Source organism: Canis aureus, chromosome 21 (assembly GCF_053574225.1).
Source record: "Canis aureus isolate CA01 chromosome 21, VMU_Caureus_v.1.0, whole genome shotgun sequence".
Taxonomy (NCBI): Eukaryota; Metazoa; Chordata; class Mammalia; order Carnivora; family Canidae; genus Canis; species Canis aureus.
The window spans coordinates 17,849,218-17,875,423 of record NC_135631.1 but is presented as its reverse complement, the minus strand read 5'-3'; the positions used below and the strand labels follow the sequence as shown (position 1 = coordinate 17,875,423).

The 26,206-nt window shown below is 41.3% G+C and overlaps 1 protein-coding gene across 5 annotated transcripts in view; it reads right to left on the bottom strand.

Annotated features, from left to right (window-relative positions):
* LOC144292678 (olfactory receptor 9Q2-like) overlaps window positions 1-8,165 on the bottom strand; it is a 96,814-nt gene extending 88,649 nt beyond the window's left edge. For 2 of the 5 annotated variants that reach the window (XR_013360029.1, XR_013360027.1), the window contains exons 1-2: window positions 8,028-8,156; window positions 7,420-7,534 (exon numbers count right to left, since the gene is read on the bottom strand). The gene's annotated coding sequence lies outside the window, so the exon portion shown is untranslated. Of the gene's footprint in view, window positions 1-7,306; window positions 7,332-7,419; window positions 7,535-8,027 lie in introns of those variants that run through there. The other 3 variants (XR_013360028.1, XR_013360026.1, XR_013360025.1) reach the window with 3 other exon arrangements.
* Between the last annotated feature and the right edge of the window lie 18,041 nt (window positions 8,166-26,206).

The following is a 26,206-nucleotide window of genomic DNA, read 5'->3' as shown; positions in this document are numbered from 1 at the left end:
GCCACGTGCAGAAGAATGAAACTGGACCATTCTCTTACACCATACACAAAGATAAACTCAAAATAGATGAAAGATCTAAATGTGAGAAAAAATCCATCAAAATCCTAGAGGAGAACACAGGCAACACCCTTTTTGAATTTGGCCACAGCAACTTCTTGCAAGATACATCTATGAAGGAAAGGGAAACAAAAACAAAAATGAACTATTGAGACTTCATCAAGATAAAAAGCTTCTGCACAGCAAAAGAACAGTCAACAAAACTAAAAGACAACCTACAGAATGGGAGAAGATATTTGCAAATGACCTATCAGATAAAGGGCTAGTATCCAAGATCTATAAAGAACTTATTAAACTCAACAGCAAAGAAACAAACAATCCAATCATGAAATGGACAAAAGACATGAAGAGAAATCTCACCGAGGAAGACATAGACAATAAGCACATGAGAAAATGTTCTGCATCATTTGTCATCAGGGAAATACAAATCAAAACCACAATGAGATACCACCTCACACCAGTGAGAATGGGGAAAATTAATAAGACAGGAAACAACAAATGTTAGAGAGGATGTGGAGAAAGGGGAACCCTCTTGCACTGTTGGTGGGAATGGGAACTGGGGCAGCCACTCTGGAAAACTGTGTGAAGGTTCCTCAAAGAGTTAAAAATAGACCTGCCCTATGACCCAGCAATTGCACTGTTGGAGATTTACCCCAAAGATACAGATACAGTGAAAAGCTGAGACACCTGCACCCCAATGTTTATAGCAGCAATGTCCACAATAGCCAAACTGTGGAAGAAGCCTCAGTGTCCATTGAAAGATGAATGGATAAAGAAGATGTGATATATATATATATATATATATATATATATATATATATATATATAAAATGGAATATTGCTCAGCCATTAGAAATGACAAATACCCACCATTTGTTTCAACATGGATAGAACTGGAGGGTATATGCTAAGTGAAGTAAGTCATTTGAAGAAGGACAATCATTATATGGTTTCACTCATATGGGAAATATAAAAAAAAAATAGTGAAAGGGATTATAGGGGAAAGGAGAGAAAATAAGTTGGAAAAATCAGAGAGGGTGACAAAATATGAGACATTCTTAACTCTGGGAAACAAACAAGGGGTAGTGGAAGGGGAGGTGGGCGGGGGTATGGGGTGACTGGGTGACGGGCACTGAGGGGGGCACTTGACAGGATGAGCACTGGGTGTTATACTATATGTTAGTAAATCGAACCCCAATTAAAAAATATACAAAAAGAATAGACATCACCTAAAAAGAAAAAAACAACAACAAAAACTAGTGCCTAAAAAAAAGAAATGCACACCTAGAAGTTGAAGGGGATAAAAAAGAAAAAGATGCCTATATTACCAACTGGATTTTCTTAGTCAGGGTTGTCTAGAGATCCCAACCAATAGGATATATATATATATATATATATATACACACACATGTGGATATATATCATATATGGATATATATATATCATATATGGATATATATGGAGATTTTTCTTAAGCCACTTCATGGTGGTTTGTGGTGGTGAAACTATCACCACAATCTATATTGTATATTTTGAAATGTGTTAAAAGAGTTGATCTTATGTTAATTATTCTTATCACAAAATAATAATAAATAAGGAAGGTGATAGGCAACTTTTGGAGGTAGTCTGTTGACTACATAGGAAACTTATCATAAATAATTGGCTCACTCAGATCCTTATATGAAGGCTAAAACAATCCAAGAGACCCAGGAAAGCAGTGGTGTAATTCAGTCTGAAACCTGAGAACCAGCAAAGCCAAAGGTGTGAATCCCAGTCCAAGTACAGAAGAAAACTGATATCCAAGTTCAGACAATGAGGCAGAGAAGGGGGAATGAATTCTTCTGTCCTCTACCTATTGTTCTATTCAAGCCTTCAATGGATTGGATGATGCCCACCCATTTGGGGAGGGCAACCTGCTTTACAAAGTCCACAGATTCAAATGCAAATATCTTCTGGAAGCATCCTCACAGATACACCAGAAATAATGTTTAGCCAAATATCCGGGCACCCTGTGACCAGTCAAAATTGACACATAAAATCAACCATCAGAAGATTCTATTTCCTAAAAGATTATGTGTAGACTCCATTTCCAGAATGAAACCTTTCAAGAACAAGAAAAGGATGTTCATTCTGGCCACTTTTTTAAAAAAGATTTTATTTATTTATTCATAAGAGACAGACAGAGAGAGGCAGAGACATAGGCAGAGGGAGAAGCGGGCTTCACACAGGAAGCCCGATGTGAGACTCAATCCCGGGACTCTGGGATCACACCCTGAGCTAAAGGCAGATGCTCAGCCACTAAGCCACCCAGGCATCCCAATTCTGGCCACTTTTATTCAGCTTAGTACTGGAAGTCCTAGTCCAGACACCAAAAAGAAATAAAAGGCATCCAAAGTGGTCAAGCAGAAGTAACATGGTAACTATCTGTGAATAACATGATACTGTATAGAGAAAACTAAAGATTCCACACATACACATACACACACAAAAACAAATTAGAACCAATAAAGAAGTTCAGTAACGTTGCAGAATACAAAATTAATATACAGATATCTGTTGTGTTTCTATACACTAATAACGAAGGAGCAGAAAGAGAAATTAAGAAAACAATTCCATTTATAATTGCAACAAATATAATAAAATACCTAGGAATAAATTTGGCCAAGACGAAAGACCTAGGCTCTGAAAATTATAAGACATTGCTGAAAGAGACTGAAGACAATACAAACAAATGGAAAGATATGCCGTGTTTGTGGATTGGAAGAATTAATATTATTAAAAAGTCCACACTACCCAAAGCAATTTACAGATTTAATGCAACCCCTATCAAAATACCAATAACATTTCTCACAGAAATAGAACAAATAATACTAAAATTTGAACCTCAAAAGACCCTAAATAGCCAAAGCAATCTTGAGAAAGAACAAAGCTGAAGGTATCAAAAACCTAGATTTCAAGATAAATTACAAAGTTGTGGTAATCAAAACTGTATGGTGGTGGCACAAAAATAGATACATAATTAATTGGAAAGATAAAAAACCCAGAAGTAAACCTACACTTTATGGTTAATCTATAATAAAGGAGGCAAGAATATACAATGGAGAAAAGATATCTCTTAAACAAATAGTGTTGGGCAAACTGGCCAGCCTCGTGAAAAGAATGAAACTGGACCACTTTCTTAGACCATGAACAAAATGAGTTAAATGGATTAAAAACCTAAATGTGAGACCTGAAACCAAACGTGAGACTAGAAAAAAACATAGGCAGTAAATTACTTGACATCAGCCATGGAAAAAAATTTTTAGATATGTTTCCTCAAGCAAGGGAAACAAAAACAAAAAAAAACCTATTGGAAATACACCAAAATAAACAGCTTTTGCACAGCCAAGGAAACCATCAGCAAAACAAAAAGGCAACTACTAAATGGGGGAAGATATTTGCAAATGATATATCCAATAAGAGATTAATATCCAAAATATATGAAGAATTTATGCACTCAAAAAAAAAGAATTTATGCACTCAACACACATACACAAACAATCTGATTAAAATGGGCAGAGGACCTGAAAGACATTTTTCCAAATAAGACATACAGATGGTCAACAAACACATGAAAATATGCTCCACATCACTCATCATTATGGAAATGCAAATCAAAGACACAGATATCACCTCACACCTCACACCTATCCTAGTCAGGATAGCTAGATCAAAAAGAGAAGAAATAACAAGTGTTGACAGGGATGTGGAGAAAAAGGAACCCTCATTCACTGTTGGCAGAAATGTAAATTGGTGCAGCCACTGTGAAAACAGTATGGAGGTTTCTTGAAAAATTAAAAATAGAAATACCATATGATCTAATAATTCCACTACTGGGTATTTACCCAGAGAAAATGAACACAGTAATTTGGAAAGATATTTGCACCCCTATGTTTATTGCAGAATTATTTACAATAGCCAAGATATGAAAGGAATCCAAGCATCCATCAGTAGATGAATGAATAAAAAAGTGGTATATATACACCATAGAATTTTAGCTATTCAGCCATAAAAAAAAATGAAATTTTGCCATTTGTGACAACGTGAGAGGACTTAGAGGGCATTATGCTAAGTGAAATAAGTCGGGGAAAGACAAATGCCACATGACTTCACTTATATGTGGAATCTAAAAAACAAAACAAAAAAACAGATTCAAATACAGAGAACAAATTGGTGGTTATCAGAAGGGTAGGGGGGTGATATAGATAAAGGTGATTAAGAGGTACAAACTTCCAGTTATAAATTAAAGAAGTCACAGAGATGAAAAGTACACCATGGAGAATATAGTCAATAATATTGTAATAATGTAGTACTGTGATAGGAAGTGGCTACTTATCACAGTGAGCACTGAGTAATGTATAGAATTGTCATATCACTGTGTCATTACACCTGAAAATAATATAACATTGTATGTCACCTATATTTCAATAATAAAAATAAAAAATAAAAAGAATGATATCTATGAGATAAGTAAAAACTCTTGGCACAGAACCCTGTATCCATTAGGTAATTTAATAAATGTTTTCACTCATTTATTCATATATGCAAGCAGAAATTGACCATAAATGGCCATTTCTTCCAGTGCCTTCTCACATTAATCAGAGAATTATCCACTAAAACACACTAAAACATCATTTTATTTGTACCCACTTGGTGCAGCCCTGAGGCAACTGTATTTACATCAGATACTGTACATGAACCAAAAGTCATTCATTTATGGACTATTTGTTGCCACTCACCAAGCAGAAGGTGGGAAGAATGTTGGCAGCTCCCACCACTACCAAAATAGCACACTCACTATCTTTTTCTCTATTTATGTATTTTTAAGTTGAAGGCTATTCCTGACTTTAAGCATGTAAGAAGCCCTGCAAGGGGCTATTTGATTTCTTCAACCTACTGGCACAATCTGGCATACAGCAGGAGTTAATGAAAATGTGTTGCCCAATTGAGAGGGAGAAGTTGATAGCCATTATGATGTATACCTAAGGGAGGTCACATGCAGGGAAAGAAAGGTATACCAATGAAAAAGCAGATGCCTCCAAAAATATATTTCCCCAATTTCACCATTTTGCTAAGAATCAGTCCTATACCAACATCATGGCCATACACTTGCAAGCTTTCTCTGACCTGATACGTATTTTAGAATGAAGCACACAGTCTTGTGTGGAAACCAACCCATGTCCTGGATGTACCATCTGTTGCTTCTTCTTTTTTTAAGATTTATTTATTTATTTATTCATGAGAGACAGAGATAGAGAGGCAGAGACACAGGCAGAGGGAGAAGCAGTCTCCATGCAGGGAGCCTGACATGGGACTCGATCCCTGGTCCCCAGGATCAGGCCCTGGGCTGAAGGCAGCGCTAAACCGCTGAACCACCCGGGCTGCCCCCATCTGTTGCTTCTTAGATGAAATGAGCATGCATCCCTCCCTCTCAACCACCACAGGCCACAAGCCACCATTCCCACCCATCACACTGCAGCCAACGGGATCTTTTTCAAATTCAGATCTGATTATTTCATGCCTCCCTGTTGGAGTAAAGTCCACAAGTCCTTAAGTGAGCCCACAAGGCTCTCTGTGACCCAGTTGTTCCTGAATTCTCAGGCTGCCTCTAACACTCCACCCCTCTCCTTATGTTGCAGCCACTCTGGCTTCCCTCAGCTCCCTAACCCATGACTATGACATACTTACTCTTTAAGCTTCAGTATAAATGTTAGTTCCTCAGGGAAGTCTTTTCTTACCACACCAAACTAGGTCAGAATCCTACTATACAGTGCTAACAATATCCTGTGCTGTTTTTTCTCACTTTCCAAAGTCATATGAAAAAAATCAATTAACTGCAATGGTTTGTATCTGTCTATGCCCCAAATTCTAATCCCCATGAAGGAGAAGCCATGTCTATCTTATTTATTTCCATATCCTGAACCTAGTATTATGTCCGATACATAGTAGATAGTCAGTAAACATTCGCTGGATTGATGAATAAGATTGTGTCATCTCCATGGAGACATCTTCCAAGTAATATTTCTAGCAGATGTGGAGATCATTAAAAGGTGGCAGTCAGGAATCCCTGGATGGCTCAGCAGGTTAGTGCCTGCCTTCAGCCCAGGGCGTGGTCCTGGAGTCCCGGTATTGAGTCCCACATCAGGCTCCCCGCATGGAGCCTGCTTCTCTCTCTGCCTGTGTCTCTGCCTCTCTCATGAATAAATAAATAAAATCTTAAAAAAAAAAAAGGTGGCAGTCAGATTCGTGGTCATCTCTCTTCTGACAATAAAGTAAATGTCCTACAGGAGATGGAAGTAGATAATGATTTTCATTATTGGAGAATAGAAAACAGCTGGAGATGGTCCTTGAAAAAATTCTTCAGAAATAAACTAGAACTTCTGCCCTTTGGTGATCAAGAAATATTTCAAAATTATATAGGGAATTCAGTTCAGCTCTTCATCAGAACAAATTATTTCCAGTAATTAATGCAAATCATTGCATCTTTCTTTTATTCTACAGGGTCTTGGTCCTTCATGCTCTTTTGGGAAATAAGCTACCATATTCTAGGTGAACGTATTCTAGGTGAACACTTCCCAGGTTACATCTCCTTTCTCTCCCCTCCATTTATCCTTTCCTCTTTTTAGCTACTTGTATTTTCTTTGACAAACACCTAAATTGGATATGATTGAATGTTGAGAAAAGGTTTCTTTGGTCAAGGCTAATTCCCACCCCACTACCTACAACCAAAGAATGTAATTGCCCTCACTATGTAAACAAGAAGTTATTGTTTTGAACTTCTTCAAGTGCAAAAGTTAGTGTAGTAGCTTGAATTTTTTGAATTCAAGTAGCTGAGAATACACTTAGCAATATTCAGGACAAGTAAGAAAGTCAATTTTACATTTTATAGCATGTTATTATTTATAAAGCCCTTTGGCATTCCATCTCTCTTGATCCTGGCTTTAATCATAGAAAGGCAGAAATTCTTACTGATGTGAAAACTGGGGCAGAGAATTTCTGACTGAAGGTCATAGAACTAATAAAGAAATTGCTGGAATCCAAAGCTATATTTCTTTTTGCTTCAATATGCCTTTGTAATTATGAAATCTGGTTTATGTGTTAAGGAGAGAAGCCAAACCTGACAGGTGACTTGCTGGAACTTTGAACTGATGGAGCTCAAGTCTTAGTCTGCTTGGGAAACCTTCATCCCATTGAAAGCTTTCTTCAGAGCCTCCTTCACTTCCTTGTTTCTCAAGCTATAGATCATTGGGTTCAACATAGGGATGACCACAGTGTAAAATACTGACACAATCTTGTCCTCCCCAAGGGACTTTCCCATGTTACCTTTCAGGTATATGAATATGAGTGTCCCAAAGAAAAGAGCTACTGCGGTCATGTGAGAAGCACAGGTGGAGAAAGTCTTGGCTTTGCCACCTGCTGTACGAATCTTCAGAATAGCCTGAATGATGAAAAAGTAGGATATAAGAATCACTGAAATACTGGTTGTAATGACCAAGAAAGCTAAGAGGTAAATGACCCGTTCCCGTAACTTGGTGTCACTACAGGCAAGCTTCAGCAGGGGTGGGAGGTCACAAAAGAAGAAGTCCACGTGGTTGGACTTACAGAAAGAGATAGAGAAGGTACACCCAGTGCGGATCACAGCATTGACCATGGCACCAGCATATGCCCCAGTCACCAGCCCCAGGCAAGTCTGTGGTGTCATGGCAGTGGCATAGAGGAGGGGGTTACACACCGCCACATAGCGGTCATAGGCCATCACAGCCAAAAGGAAACATTCAGTGCTAGCACAGAGGGTAAAGAAGAAGAACTGAGTGGCACAGCACTCATAGGTGATGGCCATCTTATCGGTACCCAAGGTTTCAAGAAACTGAGGGACAATGACAGAGGAATAGCAAATATCCAAGAAGGAAAGATGGCAGAGGAAGAAGTACATGGGGGTTTGGAGACGAGGGTCTCTCTGAATCAACACGATCATGCCCAGGTTGCCCACCAAGGTGATGAAATAAAGGACCAGAAACACAAGGAAGAGACCCATCTGCAGCTCTGCCGGCAGCTGGAACCCCAGCAGAATGAATTCCGTCACCATGGTGCCATTCTTCTCCATGAATCCTAGGTCGTCCACTGAAATCAAAAAATAAAATCTCATTAAAGATAAACTAAGGTGATTGATTTGATCATTCTCAGCAACGATAATCATCTTTTAGATGTGTCGAGCACTTCACATTTTTTACAAACTTTATATCAATTGATCCTTTGGAAATCCTTCAGAGCATATATTGTTAATTCCATTTTTGAGAGAAACATAGGAGGGTCAAAGAGGTGAAGTGACTAGTTTGTGATTTCGTAGCAGAGAGGCAAAGCTGGAGCTAGGACTCTGTTTCTTAGACATTTCCAAACTTCTAACAGGTGCCAAATTGGAAACCTTCATCAGCCTCACTATGGAGCCAGAAAACACTCCGTTGGAGAAACCCTAGTGGTATAGTTTTAAATACATGGGCTTTGAAATCAGATCTAGGTTCAAATCCCTTGAGACCTTGGACTAGTTAATTCATCTTTCTGGACCTCAGGCTCCTTGTTGGAGTAATAGGGATTTCAACTCCAAAGTCGCAGTACTGTTGTGAAGAACATAAGAGATGTACTGTTCCCACCACATGATCTGACTCACACACTTAGAATTTTTTTTCTAAATTCGGCAATAACAGAGTAACATGCTCCTAGGTTCATGTACATTTTGGAATCTTTTAATCTCCAAGTCTACTCCCCCCTGGAGTCTCAATATCAACTCTATCTTTCTTTATGGTTGTTTCTGATATGCATGTGAACACAATGGAGCTGGATGCAACACAGTGAGCCATGAAGAACAAGCTCTGTTAGATCCTCTACAACCTGTTGCCTGCCAAGTCACTTCTTCCTCTCTGCTCCTGCCAAACAGCATGGCCTGGTTTCCAAATTCTCCTCTTATTCCAAAAGACCTGTCCCATTTTTTTCAATGCCAGATCATTATCAATCAATGAGATACATGAATTGAGCCACTCCAGAATTAGCCTGCACAGCTCATTAAAGGACAAAAGCATCACACTGAGTTCAGAATTCTAATTCAGATAGAGTCCTTGCCAAGTATTTGGACAGTCTTGTCTCTGGACCTTTGGATGCTGATGATTTGGGATAATGGGAATACTGAAGGTGGACTTCAAAGGTGGTTATTTTTGTCCTCCTTCCATCTTTGAAATAAGAACTGAATTTAAGAAAGATCTCATAGGATTTCAGATAAATAAGAAAATGAAGCTTTGATCAATGTTTGACTAAAGCTGATCTATGGATGAAATAAAGGTCAGCATCTGGTGTTTTTCCCCTGCTGAATTCCTGACAATGTGAATATTTAGAAGGTTTTTTTTCCCCCCTAACAGCCTAATCTAATCTTGACCTTCAGCCAAAACAATGATTTGCTCTGTTCTAAAAGGAATTCACACAAATCATCCTGACCAAAGGGGAAAACAAAGAGAGGGAGGGAGGGAGAGAGAGAGAGAGAGAGGCTATATTCATTTATTTATTCAGTAAGAAGCTACTGAGAACTTACCATGTGCCACACATTCTTCTGGTTGCTCAGTACAACGTAGACAACAATCTTTGCTCTTGTAGAACAGCCATTCTAGCAGAAAGCCAGTCACATGCAATACATTTTTTCAAACAAGTATGTTTTTCTATCATGATATATAATGACAAGTGCTTTGAAAACACACACACACACACACACACGCACACACACACATGCACACACACCAAGGTGTGGAGAATTGAGAAAGCCAAAGTAAAGAAGGGTTATTAAAAAGGACCGGTAGAAGGTTCATTTCATTTTAGCAGAAATGCTGGGGATCAAGTGACTATTTACACTTATTTGCACGCTTCTATCCACAAACAGAGGTAGAATACTAAGACACAAATCATCACCATGGGACCACCCTACTCCCAGTATGAAATATATGGAGTTTTTCAGGTCCTTATGAGACATTTTCAAGGCAGCTTTGTTCAGAACTGTCAGCTTCCTAATATAGAGAGAAGCCCCTGAGGTATGACAGTCTCAATGATCAGCCTACAATCACTGTGTAGAGAAACAGTATGGAGAGTCTTCAAAAAATTAAAAATAGAATTACCATATGATCCACTAATTCCACTATTGGGTATTTACCCAAAGAAAAAGAAAACACTGATTCAAAAAAAGAGAGATGCGCTTCTATGTTTCTGGCAGCATTGTTGACAATAGCCAAGATATGGAAGCAATCCAAGTGTCCATCCATAGATGAATGGATAAAGAAGACTATATACCATACCATGTCTTTATACACACACACACACACACACACACACACACACACACACCATGGAATACTATTCAGCCATTTAAAAAATAAGATTTTGCCATTTTTAGCAATGTAGATGGACCTAGAGAGTATAATGCTAAGTAAAATAAGTCAGACAGAGAAAGACAAATACCATAAGATTTCACAAATACCGTGTGATTTTACTCCTAAATTCCAAATTTTGAACTTGATATAAAACAAATGATTCTATCTCTCTCTAAAATAAATGAATCTTTAAAAAAAAATAAATACAAAGAAGGGACCCTAGGTGGCTCAGTTGGTTAAGCGTCTGATTCTTGCTTTCAGTTCAGGTCATGACCTCAGAGTCATGAGATAGAGCCCCATGTTGGGTTCCGGGCTCATTGGGGAGTCTGCTTGAATTCTTTCTCTCTTGAAATTCTCTCTCTTTCTCTTCCTTTGCCTCTCCTCTCCATCTACCCTGCACACACACTCTCTCTCTAATAAATAAATCTTTAAAAAAATAAATAAAACATGAAAAAAAAAAACCAAAGAAAAAAGAGACACAAAACAAAACAAAAAAAACCCAGACTTTTAAATACAGAGAACAAACTGGTGGTTACCAGAGGGAGGTAGGTGGAGGATGGGTAAACTAACTAAGTATAGTTATACTATACTATAGTATAGTATAACTATACTTAACATGATAAGCACTGAGTCATGGATAGAAATGTTGAATCACTATATTGTACATCTGAAACTAACACAACACTGTACATTAATTTCAATTCAATGAAAAACAAAAAAAATGTTTTGAATATAAGGCTGGGCTCCCAACCATACAGCATTGTGGCTAAGAAAATGAACACAGACAGTGCTTATTTCAAACTTGGACTCATGTCGTTTTTATTTGTGAGAACTTGGGTGAGGTTCTTGACCTCTAGAGACTCAGTCTCCATATCTCTGCAAGAACAGCAGTGCTGGGGCAGTTGGGTTGCTCAGTGGTTGAGCATCTGCCTTTGGCTCAGGTCATGATCCTGGGGTCCTGGGATCGAGTCCTACATCAGGCTCCCTGCAGGGAGCCTGCTTCTCCCTCTTCTTGTTTCTGTCTTTCTTTCTCTCTGTGTCTCTCATGAATAAATAAATAAAATCTTTTAAAAAGAAAAAACAAAGAACAGCAGTGCTGTGCTGTAAGAAGTAAAAGATATACTTCGCGGATGCACTGTTTCCATGCACTGTTCCTAGTATGCAGGAAAGGGTCAATGCACTTAATTGTTACAAAAATGACTTTTCAGCCACGAGGTTGTTCTGCCGTTCAAAAATGTCATTGATCTCCATTTTATCACTGAGGCATGGGGTGGTTAGATCAACTTTCCCAAGGGCACACAGTTAAGAAATGGCACCAGGACTTCTGGCTCCAAATTTGTTTTATTTCCACTAACTTACCCCAGGGCTCATCGCTTTGGCCCAGGAGCTGAGATGCAGCGGTCAGGTTTCACAGCCCGAGCTGGGGAGGCGTGGGTCAGGAGACCCACTTCATTCTAGACACTTTTAGGTCTCCTCTGGGGGACAGAAGCTATTTTCCTTGGAGGGAGAAGTGTCACATTAGGGGAGAGGCAGCTGAATAGGACAAACCCGGGAGAGTAGAGATAGTAGGAAGAGTGGAAACTGCATCTCCAGCATGAATTCAAGCCTGGTTTCTGCCCAGATGGACTGTGTAAACTGAAGTCACTATCTCCTGTCTCTGGGTCTGTGTCCTCACATGAAGAGGCTACACAGAAGCACCTCCATGCTGTAGCCTGTTCTGTAACATGAGGGTCTCATTTCTCCTCTTAAAAGTCCACTGAGAGCTGGAAAGAACACATCTTGATCATGTTAATGAAGAATGGCAGGGAGATAGCCCTCCCTGTGTGCTAGATACTGTTCTAGGTGCTTTACATCAACTGCCCCATTTACTTCTCACAACACCTCACCCCAAAATATATTGTCATTGTCTCTATTTTTGGCCCGAAAGACAAAGGCCTGCAAAGAGGAATTGATGTGGTTGAAATAAAACCATGAAACTAGGATTTGAACCACATCTGTTGGTCTCCCAGCCATGACCCCAGCCCTTATTCATTGACTCATGAGTATGGTTGTAATGAATTATCAGGTAAGGAGCAACATTTTTATGCCTGTAATTTTTTAGCAGCTTTACATAAATGACCCACTACATTTGGGCAAGGAGGGAAGGAACATGAGTTAAATAAAGATTTTGGGGAAACTGTTCTAATTTTGAGTTGGAAACACTGCATACATCTCCCCTTTTGCTGTATCACCTGTTTCTGTCATGTCTTGTCTGCAGGGATGGGAGGGTAGAAAGATGCACAGGGCTCCCATCAGAATCAGACTCTGATGAAGAGTGTGCAGCCACCAAGGAGCCATCATCTCTAGCACAGCTCAAAGTAGCAGCAAGACAAAGGCCATGTGAACTAGCCTTGCTCCTGGCTCCTCCGCATCATCTACCACCTATCTGCACTTTGCCCAGATCTCATCCCTCATTTTTAATTTATTGTATCTTAGTACATGCTGTGCATTTTTATAAGCCACTTCAAGTCTCTTTTGGAAAGAAATATTTATGAATAAATAAATGCAAAATAAAATTGCCTCTTTGCCAGATGCCAGCACAATCCGAATAAGTAGCCCTATCATCATTAGACCAATAAGAGTGCCTCCAGAAGACTTTGCCAAATGGGTTCTGGAAAGACAGGGCACAAACGGTGATTCAACCCAAGTCAGACTGATCTATGGGTGATGAAGAAAGGCAGATGCTCAAGGGAGAAAATAGAAAGCTTAGGAAGGACTCCGGGTCTGTGCTACTGCAGCCGGCTCCTGAAATCCTCATAAATCCAGGTTCCTAAAATGGCCGAGGCCTCCATTTTGAGATGGTGAACTGCATGGAGGTTGCCTTAACTCAAAACACACCTCCATGTGATTTTTCTGAGTGTCAGGTAGTCCCATTTTGCCAAGGGCAGAGGACGATTTTAAAGAAAACCAAAGTTGCCGAGGTCTGTTGGTCTGCGGAGGAGCCAGAAAGTTTGGCTGCTCCAAAAACAGGCCTGCCTTGCCTCTGATATGCTGTCTAAATTCCTGAACCCATTCAAAATGATCAATAATTCTAGCTAGAACAGTCAGTTGGTTTCCTAATGATGGAGTCAGGGAAAACACATAGCACTCCACAAAATCTTCAGGCAGAGAGAAGACCCACAGGGGGCCTGCCTCAATGTGGCCTCCGAGGAAACTATTTCATCCCAGACAACCTAGATAGACTAAATTGCTGAGGAAATATGAATAGATCATTGAAGCAGCCGTTTCCTGTTTTTGAAGCTGGTAAAATAGTGGAAATTGCTCACTCGTAAGGATGCACAGGCAGAAAGTGCATCCTTAATGTCATCACGAACCCACCACGCTCCATGTTGAGCAACATCAGCATTTCACATTCTCAGCGATCTATTATCTAATCGTTGATCCAACACAGAAATAGTTTATTTGCACACAGGCCTCCCTGGGCAGACCTCTGTAAGTCTAGGTTGTCTTTCCTCCCACCCCTTGTCACCTGTGCTCAAGACCCACAGCCCACCGTAAACACACCTAAAATGTGTAATTCTTACAATCTCCAAAGCTAAAGGAGAAAGACCTCAGGATCGCCTGCTTTCTGAGATGAAGGATTCTCCCTCAAATTTCCACTGAACCTCAAAAAACTAACAGGGGTACCAGAAGAAAGAAAGCCCCATGGACTTTGGTGTTTATCTGTCATAGAGCAGAGGAAACACTGTCCTAGGAGCCGAGGGGCTGCCATGAATCAAACAATAAAAATACATGCAGAGATGATTTTAAAAGTAAAAAGTTAAAAAAAATAAAATAAAAGTAAAAAGTTTGCACTTGGAAGGGATTGTTCTAAGTGTCCAGACACCATCTTTGCAATAACGCATGCTGTGGAAAATATACTGCCATGGATCTGAGGAGTATTTATATAGCTCAGCAAAACTAATCCACTTAGATCTTCCAAGGCAGGTTTAAAGTCATTTAAAAATGGTGAGATACAAAGGTGGTATGATGAGCTTAAAGTTATGTAGCCACTGCTCTCAGCTGGAAGTACGCAACAAAGATTCATAAAAGATCTGCTTTTATACTCTGTGCCAGACAGGGTTCTGGATGCCGGGGATGTCGTGATGAATATATAGAACTAAAGAGACATGGATGACAGTTATTCCCCCTCTGCCACTATAATAGAACTGGGATCATCTGCCTGTGATGACCTGAAGAGGAAAAAGGAACAAAGAAATGAAGTACAAGATGCTTTGACTGCTACTCAAAGTGTTAGGGGGGACTTGGGTCCTCGGAAAGTTTCAATGGTGAAACACATAGCGGCTTCTTCCACCTACACTCTGCCTGTGTTCTGGTAACAAAGCGGCTCAACCTAGAGATCAAAATAGAGTCCTCAAAAACTTGTTTGGAAAAAAAAAAAAAAGAACTTCAGTTGGTCATTTTCTAGTTTGATTTAAACTCATAAAGACATAGGAAAAGATTTTCCAGCAAGCCTCCCTGCAAATAGCAGAAAGGCAGAGCCAGCATGCTGTCACCAAGGGAGGCTACTTTTCTGTTCTGGCACAGTGGGGTCAGACCCCAGCCAGCTGCCTACAGCCTCTGGGCCTCAGCTCGTTCTTCTAGAAGATGGACATGCAGCTCCCTAAGTCACAGGAGTGTTGCAGGATGAAATGAGATGGCATATCGTGTGTTCAGTAAGCATTGATTCTGGGCACCTGGGGCACCTGGAAGACGCAATTGAGCATCTACCTTCGGCTCAGGTCATGATCCCAGAGTCCTGGGATCGAGTCCCACATCGGGCTCCCTGCAAGGAGCCTGCTTCTCCTTCTGCCTATGTCTCTGCCTCTCTCTGTGTGTCTCTCACGAATAAATAAATAAAATTGTAAATAAATAAATAAACATTGATTCTGTTGCACACCAGGGAAGGTGTGAGCTTCCCCTTCCCCAAATTACAAATGACTCTCAGGACCCCCCATTATCAGCACACCCATTATCACATCTGATCCTCACACAACCCACTTTCAGATGAGGGAAGTGGGACTCAGAAGGAGCAACAGACTTGTCCAAAAGTCACACCGCTAGAAAGAAAAGACAGAACTGGGACCCAGAACACTTCCCACCACACTGCCCAGCCCTTCCCCACGGTGGTGATATAGATGGGAGGTATGGGGGAAAGATCTGAAAAATGGAAATGGTTCTTCTTCACTTTGTGGTCCAACAACCAACTTCTAAAACAGCATATGAAGTCTATCCAAATGCTGACTCCAAATCCCTCCACTTCTCCTTCACCAGGGCCTGCTCTGACCCATCTGCTACCTGGGCTGAGTGCACAGTAGCATCTTGGAATGTAAAGGAGGCTCTAAAGGTCATGGTTTTGCCCTTCTGCCTTCAGATAGGGTACGCAAAGATGACAAGGGAGAGGCACCGAGATGAGGTGGGTCTTGCCTAGAAGCAAACTGTCAGTGGAAGAGGCTAGGAGTGATTAGAGCCCAGATTCACTCTCAGCCTCACAAGACACTCTCCTGCCAAGATAGCTCCTCCTTTTCTGAGCTGTAGTATTGCTTTTCTGATGCCCACAACTACTTGAGATCTCCACTTCTGAGAGAGAGGTGAGGACAGATGGATCACCTTCATTTAAAAGAGGATTGGGAGAAGAAAGGATGTGGTGATGGGGACACCTAGACAGAGCCAGCCTTTAAAGCATGAGTATCAGGTCTCTTTTGCTCTGGATGGGGCTCCTTCAACCCCTGACCTCCTCAGAGCCTCTCCCAAAGTCAGTGCCCAGCTGACCACTCCTAAATGAGAGACTTCAGTTCTCTTGCCTTAGGGGCAGCTCAGCCCAGTACCCAGCACAAGTAGCTTCATGGATCCTAGCTGTAAGAATCTAGATTTATCTCTCACCCACAACAGAAACCCTCTCTGCAGCATCGCTGATGACTGGTCTTTGAGCTACTAGTGACCCTTCCTGACAAATCATAGTGATGAATACCTTAGATTTCCCACCAAGGAAGACACCTGGGAGGCTCAGTGGTTTAGAATCTGCCTTTGGTCAGAGCGTGATCCCGGGGTCCTGGGATGGAGTCCCACATCAGGCTCCCCGTGGGGAACCTGCTTCTCCCTCTGCCTATATCTCTGTCTCTCTTTCTGTGTCTCTCATGAATAAACAAATAAGTAAATCTTTAAAATAAATTAATAAATAAATCTCCCACCAAGGGGATCACTCTGTTTTAGAGCCCACTTACAGCTAACAGCTCTTGCTGTAATGCCAGTACTATCACATTCCACATGCGTGCCAGAGAGTTCCAAGCTTCTCAAAGATTCAATAAGGTAGCTGTTTGCTCTTGATACTTACTTTGTTGTCTTCATTTTCCATGGGGTCTCACCTACCTTGTATATTCTCATTCTGAAAACAATCCTCTGAAGCAGGTGTGAGAGGCATCATCATAAGTCCCATGTTATAGATGAAGAAACTAAAACCCCAAAGGCTAAGTGTCATGGGTCACTGCAAGGGGGAAGCGACTAGTAACTCCGAGCACACTGGGCTTCCCAGCGAGTACTAGCTTTGGCTCTATTCTCTTAAGAAGAAAAAGAGATACACTTGTTTTACGTGAGAGGAAACCAAGATTCATATTGTCAGGTTCACTTTGCATCTGGACTGCAGTTCCTTTTCTCTGGGATCTGCCATTGTTCACACTCACCTCCAGTGGGACCAATCCAGAAAATGGGGCCAGGGGTGAGGTGAGGGGCAGAGCAGAATGTGGTGTCTAAGTGGGGCTTTGGGGGGCCAGAGGAATAAGCATGTTCAGCACCTGTCACTTTCAAGCCCCAGCATCCACAAGTACACCTATTAATAGGTGCCTGCATCTCTGCCCTGTCCTGGGCATTCCAGGAAGGCAATTAGACCGGGGCAGGGACGCTTTTCACTGATGGGGCTTCTCTAATCAGGCCCTGAGCTGCTAATTAGGCTTCTCTGATCTCCAGAGATGAGAAACCTTCAGAAAAGAGTTCCTGCAAAGTTAGCTGTCTCAATTCTTCCCCATTCACACTTTGTCCTGTCTGACAGCTCCTGCCATAATTAAATCTCATTTAGGGGTTGGGGGAACAGAGAGATCCCACTGCATTCCATTCTCTGAGGGGTTGTCCTCAGCATGACTCCTTCAGACCAATCTCATTGTGAGGGCTCAGCGATGAAATAAGTGATTATGTGGAGTCCCATCAGCCTGCGGACCCCTTTACTCAACTAAGATTAGTGGTCGATACATACAGGCCTTTGGGCCATGCCCAGCACACCACACCAGTTTTATCTAAGGTAACTCATGGTGGGCTCCCGACAATGACCCCCTGAGGTAGACATCACCTCTCCTGGTGAGGATGCAGAGGCTCAGAGAGGTGCAATGACCACCCATGATCACACAGGTGGGATCAGAACCAGGGGAGGGCTGACTCCACGCACCTCGTTCTTAACCACTATCCTGTACTCCCTGGTATCAGCTGGCTGATTATAAATACAACTGTTCAGGACAGAAACTTTGGCCAAGGTCAAAAAAAGTATAAATGAAGAAATGTAATCCTTATCACCAAACTACTCTAATAGGCACTGTTAACAGTTAGAGGGAAAGATCCTAGAACATAGTTATTTAGCTCATAAGCTCTGGCAGTAGCCTGGGTAGTTTCAAATCCTCCTCTGTGCTGGGGATTTAAGTGAGTTGAGTCCTGAGATGGACCCAGAGATTACAGGTGATACACAGAAGACACACAGGACAGAGTCTGGTACTAGGAATATCCTTCCAGAAATTTTTTCTAGAGAAATTTACACATATTTTACACTATTTCTATATATACTGTTCCACTGAGAGGAGTTAAGGAGAGAAAATGTAACTGTACTAAAGCTACTCAGGTGGGAGGGATCTGTGGTGTGGACACCAACCCCGTGGGAAGTGGTGGGGCCTTTCAATGGGCTGCTCATGATGTTGGCACCATTGAACATGAAGCCCCGAGACTCTATACCCTAAATGTCTGAACAATCACAGGAAGAAAAAAACTAACTCCCAAACTTGCCACAGGGGTAGCGAGATGGTCCATGTCTGATGTACCACATGCACTTGAACAATCTCAAAGGTAGCCATGATAACCTGAAGGCAAAAGATGTCCCCAAATTTTATTGTATGTGGAAATCCTCAAAACCCTTGGGTAGAGGAGAGACCCATGAGGAATGGAAGTATATTATATATATATATATATCATTTGAATAGCATTAATCTTGACCAAAAGGGAATTGAGACACATTGATACAATTTAGTAGCATTAATTTAATAAAGCTGTGTGGTATTTCTTGTTGCTGTACATAGGACACACGCACTTGCAACGCTAAGCCTGTACCACCCAGGAGACATAACACCTCCCTTCTAGTCACTCCGTTCCTCCCTCAGGCCTTTCGGTTCCCCTTGCATTGTTGTATCGATCACTGCTCACGTAGAGAAGTCTGTTGATAATCATTTATGCAGGTCCTGTCACTTAGAAACCTTGCTGAACTCCAATAGTTGTCGGTTCATTATTTTGGACTTCCAATATAAATAAAAGTTTCTGTGCATATTTAAAAATATATATACGGTATTTGTTATCTTCACGTGGGGAAAATTTTAAAAATTTAAACATTCCTCCAACACTGGTGTCCACTCAGCATTATACCCTGAGTGCTTTCCACCCTGGTGGTCGCATGAGGTCACATTTGATTCATACTCCCCCCAACTCGATATTTCCCAGAACCTCTCCCGTTCCACAGAGACACCCTCGTGCTGAACCATCGTGTTGCAGTCCAAGCCTGGCCACAGTACATGTGGTACCACAGTGTGTCAGCTTCTGCCCCGAAGTGCTACATCTTGAAATATTCCACCTTCCAGCCTCATGCACCAACAGAACTGGATGAGTACATCTCCCGCATCAGCTACTTGTACACCCACCACCAACAATGTGGCCCCGCCCACCAGGAAGACCCACACACACACCCTCATTCCTTTAGGGCTAATTCTGCACAAGACCACCCCAACCCAGGCCCCCAAGGATACTTTACATTCCTAAACCTCCATGGGGATTGCCATGTTCATCTGTGGCCCTTCTCAGCTTCACCCCATGCACCGCATCCAAGCAAACATGTACTGGGAGATGTTCGTGTTTGAGCCCCAGCTCCTCACATCCAAAATATCCTATTACACCTAAATGATTTGGTCGCTTTGATATTTTCAAATTTTTATTATAAAATAACAGTAATGACTACAGACCTGAGTAGATATTAAGGAATATTTCTGTGAGGTAACTTCCTAGAAGCAGAATGATGGGAAGAAAGGCATTTTCATTTGTGAGGGTCTTTATACAAATTAATAAAACTGATTGTAAGATGCTTTCCAGAACTCCACAGTGTCTGAGGAGCCTGTTGCCCAGCACCTCGCTGGGTATGACCTTGATCTTGGTCTTTTTTATCTATTTGGTGATTATGAAAGCAAAAGGGTAGCTCTGGGCTACATAAAGTGTAATCTTTTTAATTTATTGTGATGTTAAACATTTTTCAAATGTTTAGATATTTATTTCTTCTTTTGCAAATTTAGCATTCGTATACGTTGCTCATTCTTCCAATGAAGCGTTTGACTTTTCTGACTGAATAATAGAAACATTAAGGATGTCTCCTTTTATTTGACAAATATTTGAGCACCTAATGTGTACCCAGAAGTGTTCTAGGTACTGGTCATATAGCTGTGAACAAAATAGATTAAATTCTTCTGCCTTCCTGGGGCTTACATTCTAATAGGCAGAGACAGAAAATAGGGTTATCAACAAACACAAGATGATGTGATAGGCTGGGATAGTGGCAGAGAAGGGGGACTCGAAGTCAGAAATGGTCTCTGACATGGCATTGACACTAGGACCAGCATGAAAAGAACACACAAGAGCATCTTTTTGTTTGAAGAGCATTTCAGACAGAGGGAACAGCAAGTGCAAAGAGCCTGGGGCAGAGATAAGTTGGGATTTCAAGTATTAGACAGAGGGCAGTAGGCGATGAAGAAGGGAGGTACACAGAGGGTAGATTACATAAGATCTCACAGGCCAGGGATGCCTGGGTGACTCAGCAGTTGAGTTTCTTGCCTTCCACTCAAGGCATGATCCCTGGGTCCTGGAATCAAGTCCCACATTGGCTCCCTATGGGGAGCTTGCTTCTCCCTCTGCCTATGTCTCTGCCTCTTTCTGTGTCTCTCATGAATAAATAAACAAATCTTTAAAAAAAAAAAAAAAAGATCTCACAGGCCAGAATAGGAAATTAGGGTTTTTTTTTTTAAGTGCAATGAGACATCAGTGGATGATTTTAATATAGGGAAATTATAGAATTGATGTAGGTTTTAAACAGTTGCTCCAAATTCTGAGAAATATGGATTAGAGACAGGCCAAAAAAAAATGCTATATACACAATGGAACATTACTTGGCCATAATAAGGAAGGAAATCCTGCTATTTGTGACAACACGGATGGAGGTTGAGGGCATTATCCTAAGTAAGATAAGTCAGGTGGAGAAAGACAAATACTGTGTGACACCCTTACATGTGGAATCTTAAGAAGCCTTGCTTGTATAGCATAGAGAATGTAGTCTGTCATGGTGCAACAACACTGTATGGTGACAGCTGGTATTTATGATTGCGGGTGAGCATAGCGTGAAGTATAGACTCATCCCATCACTGTGTCGTACCCCTGAAACTAATGTCACATTGTGTGTCAACTATATTTTGAAAAATAAATAAATAATCCTGGGACCTCTGGGTGGCTCAGAAGTTGAGCATCTGCCTTTGGCTTAGAGCATGATCCCAGTTCAGGGATCGAGTCCCACATCAGGCTCCCTGTAAGGAGCCTTCCTCTCCCTCTGCCTATGTCTCTGCCTCTCTCTGCGCTCTCATGAATAAATAAAATCTGAAAATAAAAGTAAATAAATAAGTGTTACTTTCTAGTCTATTCCATTGCTTTATATAATGAAATTTTGTGCCAGTACTATCTTGTCTTGATTACGATAGCTCTGTAGTAGAGTCCGAAACCAGGGAGTGTGTTGCAGCCAGCTTCTGTTCTTTCTCAGGATTGCTTTGGCTATTCAGAGCCTTTGGCGGTTCCAGGTGAATTTTAGGATTGTCTATTTTGTTTCTATGAAAAAAATACCACTGGAGGTGCACCTGGGTGGGTCCGTCAGTTAAGCATCTACCTTTGGCTCAGGTCATGATCTCAGGGTCCTGGGATCCAGCCCGACATCCGGCTGCCTGCTCAGTGGGGAGTCTGCTTCTCCCTCTCCCTCTGTCCCTCCCCCTGCTTGTTCTCTCTCTCTCCCTCTCTCTCTCTATCTCTCTCCCTCCCTCTCAGATAAAATAAAATCTTTTTTTAAAATACCACTGAAATTGTGATAGGGATTGCACTGAAGCATCTTTCTTATTGCCCGCCTTGAGCTGTCTCTACTTCACATGGTAAAGAGAAAAGTCTATCAGGAACAGAGAGCATCCCTGAGTATCCCAGTTTCCAGATCAGCACGGCCACCTGCAGCTCCTGTGAGTGTTGGCAGCTAAGAGCTCACAGCTATAGCCTTCTCTGGAGCAGTGCCCTCAGCCAAGGGATCCACCTCCCCAAAGGGGGTCACACTTCCACTCTGTGGGGCAGCCCATGGTCCGTGAGCAGTCAGGATGGACTCCAAAAGACCAAATCCCTTGCCTTGAGGCAGAACTGAGTCAGGGTGTAATTCACACTCCAGAGTGGCCCTAAGGATCAGGCTAGACTCCAACTAAAACTCTATCTCTGCTCTGCTAGTTTCTGCTTCCTTCACTCCTTTACAGATCTCTTCTATGATTGCTCCCTCAGTGACACACTGGCCCCCAAACTCTTATCTCACATCTTTCTTTTTTTTAAGGAAACAAACCTAAGAGACATCTCTTCCAAGTCAAAGCAAAAGTCCTAGGCTTGATATGAACAAGAACAACAACAAAAATAATTGTATAATACATCAAAGCACTCCAGATCTTTCCAACCTGTCGCCAGGAGAAGAAGGTGATAAATACTGTGGAATCACCCACCTCTCCAAGTTCCTCAGGGCATGTTTAGTGGAATGTTATCATTACTGGCATATTCTCCCTCCTTTTTCTCTATCTTGTCCCAATGGCCACTCTGTTGTCTACAGGAAACACAATATGAGGCACATCCTCTTACCACGCAGATATTTCAATAGGTATTTAATTACAGGAAATGATAATAAATATTGTCCAAAAATGCACTGGAAGATGGAATTCCCTGCACTGCCAGAAGTCCTGGTCTGTGGCTGCCTTCCTTCTCTGTAATATATTCTTGCTCCATCTGTCATCTGCAATGACAAGAACCACCCTGGCTCAGCTGAACGCTTGCTAATTATCAAGGGCTTTTATCCCTGCCATGTTACTTGGAGTGAATGGAGCACATGGCCTCTCTCAGACCCTGCTGATAGAGTTCCGATCCTGTATTAATGAGTGGACAAATGTATACAGGGCATGGGAGTGATTTTCCTGAAGCAGAACACACATTAATGGGAGGAACAAGATGGATTCTACAGTCGAGCTAGGCAATAAGACTAACCACCAAGTAATAGCCATTAACAATGTAACACAACTAGAATCAAATGCCAAAGCCTTCAGTTCTAACACACGGAGAATGGGAGTCAGTGACCAGGGAGAGCTGGAATAGCCAGAGAATGTTTCCCACAGAAACTCCAGAAATGGATGTTTAAGGAAGGCGAACAAACAAGCTACTCATGGTATAGATTCAAATGAAGCATGTTTAGACTTCATTAGCCTCATTGAGGCATTAGCCTCATGCCTCCCTGAATCAGTAATCCACCCTTCCTAATGAAATCCTGAGTGGACAGTGCAGCTCACTTCCAGCCCCTGAGATGAGACTTGACATAAGGTCTAAGGGTGGGCACAGTGTAAAGAGGACTTCACCAGGAGTCCTCAGAATTCCAGTCCTGGCACCACCACTAACTGACTGGGACAGCAGGACACTGAGGGAAGAGCAAAGAGAAACCAGTTTCATTCCCTACAGCATCTGCAAATGAGCTTTGAGACTAACATGAGCGTGGAGTCTCGATGAAATCCCACAAGATTTGTTTTTAATGTGTGGGGAGATGAGATAATGAGCTCAAGTGTGTTCTCCCTGACAAGGCTAGCTATTCCTGGGAGCCCCGAGGCTGTCCCAGGTGCTGACACATGATTCAGGACAACCTTTGTGTGCACTGCGTCCTTCCCCCAAAACCATCCCCAAAGCATTTTAAATATCTCGCTGGTTTGCTTAGTAAGAAGAAACCTAGAATCTGTCAGCTACATTCATCTATCTGAGCAATCTCAGCTGCCTACTACAGAATGCTTAAGTGAACTAGATTAGTTCAATTCCAAATCAAAGATGATTCCAACTGGAGTATCCCACCAGGTAATTAAGGTGTAATTATGACCTTGGTAATGTTGAAGATACTATCTCTGAAGTAAGTAAGCTTGCACACAAGCTAAGGAAGGTAAAACTGGACAGAGAATCTGGCCATTGTCATGGGAACCTGTCATCTGATGGGACTATGTTCAGACTGGGATTTCAGCTCTTGTATGAAATACAAAAGATTGGGTTTTTTTTGGTTTTGGTTTTTGGTGGTTTTTGTTGTTGTTGTTTTAGAAACCTATAGCTATAATCTCTTTGGGTTTATGTATCACTAGATAAATTTTAGAAAATATATTCCACATATGAGTAAAATCATATGGTATTTGTCTTTCTCTGACTGACTTATTTCACTTAGCATAATACACTCTAGCTCCATCCATGTCATTGCAAATGGCAAGATTTCATACTTTTTTATGGCTGAGTAGTATTCCATTGCATATGTGTACCGCATCTTCTTTATCATAGAGGAAGAAAAGAAAGAGGGGAAACCAAGAAACAGACTCTCAACTATGGAGAACAGACTAGGGGTAACCAGAGGGGAGGTGGATGCGGGAATGGGTTAAATAGGTGATGGAGATTTAGGAGAGCACTTATGGTGAGGAGCATCAGGCATTTTGTGAAAGTGTGAAATGACTGTTGTCCATCTGAAAATAATATTACATTGTATGCTAACCAACTGGAACTTAAATAAAAACTTTTTTAGAAAGACAATATAAACAGTTTCATGGGGGGGGGGCGGGATACTAGACCGCAAAGCTTATATCCAAGACTTCACTATAAATTACTGTACTACCTGTGATTATGTTGATGGTGGGATTAATCATACATACTAGAGCTTTGGTTTTGGAATAAGACAGACCTGGATTAGAATCTGGGCTTTCTCAGGGTGCCTGGTGAGCTTAATCATAGAATGTGTGACTCAGATTTTGGTGTTGTGAGTTTAAGCCCATGTTGGGTGTAGATTACTTTAAAAAACAAAAAGAATCTGGGTTCTTCCACTGACTAGTCATGTGACCTTGGACAAGTTACTTAACTCTTCAAGTTTTAGTTTCCTTCGGAACAAAATAATGCCTCTATCACAGATCATTGTGAGAATTATATGACATAATGTATGCAGGATGTTTAACATTCTGATTGGCACGGAGAAGATGCTCAAAAATGGCTACCAAGATTAGGAAAAGAAGGGTACTACAGTGGTACAGCACCCCAATTTGGTGCTCAGGGAGACCAGGGTTAAGATCTAAACCTCTGGGGCACCTCCAGTGGTTGAGGGTCTGCCTTCAGCTCAGGTCATGATCCTGGGGTCCTGGGATCAAGTCCCACATTGGGTTCCCCGCTGGGAGTCTGCTTCTCCCCCTGCCTATGTCTCCGCCTCTCTCTGTGCCTCTCATGAATAAATAAAATCTTTTTTAAAAATCTAAACATCTTCTTTTTCTAGCTGTGAAACCACCAGCAAAATACTTAATGTTTGGAAACTTCAGTTTCCTCTACTGTAAAATAAAGATAAATATTCTCTTCTAATGAGATCAGGTTGGAATGAAATAAAGCCTTTACAGTGCTTAGCATGCTATCTGACTCAGGGAAAGAGCTCAGTAAATATTGACAATAATATTTTTAGACCAATCCTTGTAAGGTGAGGAAAGTTAACTTGTGTAGCACCTTCATTGTCCCCAAAGGATGCAATCTTTGCAAGAAAGAGAAAGAATAATTCTGGAGAAGATTCCAAGTGAAACTAAGCAAAGATTTAGTAGCCATCTCTTCTCTCAAGTCTTCCTCCTAGGTAAGACCATCTCTCTTTCCTCATTCCCTCCAGAGATCTCATATTTGTCTACCCTACATATTTTAATCAAAGTATATTATAAGTATATATATATATATATATATATATATATATATATTACAAGTTATAATGTCAATAAGTGTCCCTAAGCCTTCCTCAAATGTCTGCTGGCCAAAAACCTTGGTTTTCCCTCTTAGAAGCCATTCTGGGTTCAAGAAGTCAGTAGCCACCCTCTACGCTGGCCCAATCCAAGATGCTTGGATTCTCCTTCCCACATAAGATCATACAAAACTGGGTGGAACCAGCTGGTCCTGAAATTCTTCTTCCTGGAAAGTATACTGGAAATTGCCTCTCTGGAAAAAAAGTAGACTCTACATTAGGGGAAAATGCATTCTAACTTTTCAAAAACTCATTATTATAGTCCCATTTTGTTACTAAGCAAATTGGGATTGGTTAA